Source organism: Asparagus officinalis, chromosome 5 (assembly GCF_001876935.1).
Source record: "Asparagus officinalis chromosome 5, Aspof.V1, whole genome shotgun sequence".
Classification (NCBI taxonomy): Eukaryota; Viridiplantae; Streptophyta; class Magnoliopsida; order Asparagales; family Asparagaceae; genus Asparagus; species Asparagus officinalis.
The window spans coordinates 95,636,011-95,640,666 of NC_033798.1; the positions used below are offsets into that span (position 1 = coordinate 95,636,011).

General features: G+C 38.5%; 1 long non-coding RNA gene across 1 annotated transcript; it reads left to right on the top strand.

Moving 5' to 3' along the window:
* LOC109842945 lies at positions 1,162-1,975 on the top strand. The gene is made up of 4 exons (XR_002247453.1): positions 1,162-1,241; positions 1,671-1,740; positions 1,810-1,869; positions 1,955-1,975. It is a non-coding gene; the product is annotated as an uncharacterized LOC109842945 (long non-coding RNA).

Consider the following 4,656-nt stretch of genomic DNA (forward strand, 5'->3'; position numbering starts at 1 on the left):
TACTACTTACTTATGATGGTAGTCCAAAATATCTTCAATTATTCCTTCACATTAATTTGTACCATGCTAAATGTTCATCTTCAAAGCAAGACACCTAATGACATGTTATAGTGAAGGCAACTTTAGAATTATCATAAAAATGAATTAATCTTCAAGAGTTAAGACTTATAGGGTAAGTGTATTCTCCAGGCCAATACATTATCAAAAGGAATAGACCAAAACATAATAATTATGAAAAGTTGTACATTAGATCCACATTTCCCCCCTTTCTTGGCTAATATGATTTATATTTGACAGGTCAAGAAAGAAGTCAATGATAAAGTCCTGGAGCTGGAGCAGAAGTATAATAAGATCTGTGGGCTTGTGTACAGCTAAAGGAATGATGTTATTCAATTTATTCCAGAGATTTAGTTAATTGTACGTTTATAGACAGAGGTATTTGATTCATGGGTCTTGCCTTTTCTAAGACCTTTATCCAATTTCTATTTTTCTCTTTTCAGTTATTGTTTACTTTGACCACTTGCCTATCTGCAAAATTAGCAAAAGGTAAAGATTTTTTTTATTGCTACTTTCATTTCTGGATATTTTGGGGGCTTATTGGTAATTGTATTGATAGCTCTTATTGCTTATGGTCCTTTTGATCATTTAGGTGCTTATTCAGCTTTTGGGAAGGCTAAATTCTTTGTCATAGTTTGGATTCCGCAAGCTTTAGTGCTATAAATTTTGTAGATAAGTATTATTAATGAGTTTGAATAAATGGATGCGCCTAATAGGCCTTAACGTGCTTATAAAACGAGAAACCTAATGTTTCCTCTTTTTCGAGACTTTTTAATGACTGAGTATACATGGATAAATATTAACTATTCATATGAAGATAACAGGAAGCAGTTTGGAAATTGGTGTAATCTGTGTGTTTTAGTTATGCTCATAAGCTTTTCTTTTGTCTTGTCTTCATAGTTTCATGTTATTTTGGGTTTCAGATTTTTGTTTGATCAATGAAAGCTAGCCGTCCATTACATCTTCTTAGCGGTCATGGAGGACTTTCTCATGCTTTGATGTTTTTTCCTACAAGTGTAAGTCAACTCCCTTTCTTTCTTTGTGGTTCATGTTCCTCTGTCAGATGACAAGGAGATTGAGAGGATGGTGTTGGAGAAGAAAAAAATGGAGTTGTTGAACAAGTATACAAGTGATATGTTGATAGAGGAACAAAGTGAGGCTAAGGACATGCTTAACATCAAGAGGTAATTGTCATTTATATCTTAAATGAGATTACATTTCCCTGTACATTTTCTTTAGTTTAGTAACCCCCCTACCCTCCCACCCCCTCCCATTTTTGCTATCTGTAGAAGCTGACATCCATGGTTTCATAAAATGATTAAGTTGAAGTACACACAAATTGACATTACATACCTAATTTAACTTTTGAATCTACTTCAAGGAATGGAAGTAGATATGTTGCGTCAAATGTTGTACTTTTTAACCCCTACAAATGAAAATTCAACTATCATTCTCAACTATCATATCTTCAACTATCATTCTCAACTATCATATCTTTAACTAAACATTGGAAATATGAGTCAAATGTTGTACTTTTTAACCCCCCAAATTTTCTCGAATTTTTTCAATTATCCGTCAGTAATTTGATTATTTCTTTGCTTGGATGTTTGTAGTCGTAGAAGTAATCACGTTGGATATGCACTTCATCGTCTACAGTTTCCTCAGACTCCAACTGGGGAAAAGGTACGTTCTTCATTGTATTATGAATTACTTGGTTTTGGGGTTTTATTTTATTAGGACTAAACTATGTAGGACAATGGACGAGTTGTGTTCAAAGTGACGTCTTTTATATGAATAAGAGGAATTTTCATAGTAGGTGTTCTCTCTATTGAATAAATTTAATGTTTTGTAAAAGTTTATTTTTCTTTACTGGATGCTTATTTTTTTATTACTTTAGGAACAAGGCCGGCGCTTGTAAGGGACTTTAAGAAAGCTTATTATGAAGTAAGCTTCATGTCCCTTTGCTGTATTTCTCCCATGATTATTTTTGCTTTTTATGTATAATTTGTTGCAGAATTGAGTTATCATTTTTGGTTGACTTGTTTTATGTTGTTTTTATTCATCTTCTTAGATACATTGATGCATATAGTTTGATTTGCACTCTAAATTGTGTATTTTCGACGTTTAAACAATGATTATCTAACTAAAATCATGATTCATGAAGCGTCAAATATACATGTCAAGTGGAAAATAGAAATTTGTTATTGTATCGCTACCATTTTCTCAGGTTGTGATGTCATTTCTTTTAGGCTCATACAGTGTCTTTGTTATGGGTTAGATTCCTATATGAAAACATGTTGTATTAGTAGACTTTGTTTTCCTTGGTCTTTTTACGTAAGTCATAAGTTAACTGTTGTTATTCGGAGCATTGCTACAGTAAAATTTTATGCAATAAGCTTTAACTCTATAACCTCTTACTATTATGCTATTGGTTTACATTTGTAAATTTTCATATTTCCGATAAATTTCTGGGTTCTTCACGGTGGCGATGAGATGCCTCCCTCGAATGCTCGCGTCGAGTTTGCTTCTCGTTGACGATCCGAACGTCTTGATTCACTGGAACGATGTCTTCTCCTCACGATTTGACGCTGTGGAGAACTTGCGTGGCAAGTTTTGAAATAACTCTTGACGAGTTGATAACTCTGAACGAGTTTTAGAAGAACTCGTAGAGTAAGTTTTGAACTCTGATCGAGTTGATAACTCTGAACGAGTTTTAGAAGAACTTGCAGAGCAAGTTTTGAACTCTGATCGAGTTGATAACTCTGAACGAGTTTGAACTCTTGAAAAAGAGTTGATTTGAACCGAAAGTTCGGTTAATAAGCCAAGGAAGAAGCTCCTGTTGCTGGTCTCCAAAACTCCTTGTTGCTGCAGAACGCGGCAAGATGCTCGATCAAGGATCCCCAAAAAGTCAGCTCCCCCCCTCCAAAAAAGAGGATCCGAACTCAGTTGAGTTTTGAGGTATTTATAGGGGGTTAAGGGTATAACCGCCCCCTTAAATATCTCCTTAATGAGGGTTTAATGGGGTCTAACTGCTCCCCATAAATCTCTCCATGATAGGGTAGTGATCCCCTAAAATCTTGGGGAGAAAACGGTTCTGGAACCGTTCAAATCGTGCTTGAACGAGTTAAACGCTGAAAACAGCGTTCTGGGCTCGAACTGTGCGTTTCTGGACCTGAAACGCACAGTTGAGGTTGAAAAACGCACAGCTGGGGCTGAAAACGCACAGCTGGAGCTGAAAAACGCACAGCTGGGCTGAAAACGCACAGTTGAGGCTGAAAACGCACAGCTGAGGCTGAAAACGCACAGCTGGGCCTGTAAACGCACAGTTGAGCCGTAAACGCACAGTTGGCCTGTTTCAGGCTAAAAACGCACAGTTGAGCCCATAAACGCACAGTTGAGCCGTAAACGCACAGTTGGCCTGTTTCAGGCTAAAAACGCACAGTTGTGCTGTTTTAAAGATTAACTCTGCGTTTCTAGATTGAAAACGCAGAGTTGAGCCTGTTTAAAGGCTGAAAACGCACAGTTGTGCTGTTTTAGCGATTAACTCTGCGTTTTGATGTTGAAAACGCAGAGTTGAGCATGTGCGCTTTGACTCTGTAATGCAGAGGCGAACCTTAGGCGGGCTTGGCGGGCTTCAGGCTAAGTCCAATGTTCTGATGAAGTCCAGTCTTGCAGACGGTCTTCAGAACATTACTTGCTACGAAGAACAGGTCATAACTTTCAAACCGTACGTCGGAATTGGACGAATTACATATGAAAATCGGCTATCTCGACGAGACGGGGCCATCCGAACCTAGCCGAAGGCTTCGGTTCGCTTCCTCCGTTTTGCCAAATTCCTTACGGTTTGAGAGATATCTGCATTTTAATATGAAGAGACCGTCAATTTGTAGTCTCTTTTGCTAGAGCTTTGCACAGATCGTCCTCTTGTAATCTTCGTCTTGGCTCCTTGAAAATATGAGAGTCGTCAGGTTGTAACTCCCGATGTTGATTGTGAATGCTGTTGAATTGGGGCCTTCATTAGTTGTTGTGAAGGTCGTCAGATTGTAACCTTCTACGTGAAAGTCCTCAAATTGTAGCCTTCTGGAAGTCGTCAGATTATAACTTCCATCATCGGTGTTTGATGAGGGATTAACTATCTATTGTGATTTTTAGACAGCCTACAGAACCCCCTCCAAAGTTTTCGAAAGTTCGCGGTTGACTGGGACGAATTTTCGGAATACTTTGGATCTCAACTCTGATCTTGGAGCTGTTGATTCCTTGTCACAAAGGAGTTGTTCTCTGCACTCGCTTCGAAAGCAGCTTGGTTGAACGGATTTTCCATGCAGGACCTGTGTGAAGGTATGTGCCATAATCCTGCTTCTGGAATGTGGGGGTGGACCCTGCATTTTGAACTTGAGATGCGGGTTTCACCGTTGCATGTTGAATTTGGAACACAGGTGTGACCTCGGCGTTTGGTTTTTTGCATCGCGGGTCAACATTTTGACTTAAGACATGGAAGTGGCTTCCGTGCATTTTTGACTAAGTCTTTGAGACTTGTCTTTGGCGCATCTGTTTTAAGTCTCGACTCACATCTATTAAGCTGATGGGCCTGCAAATGTG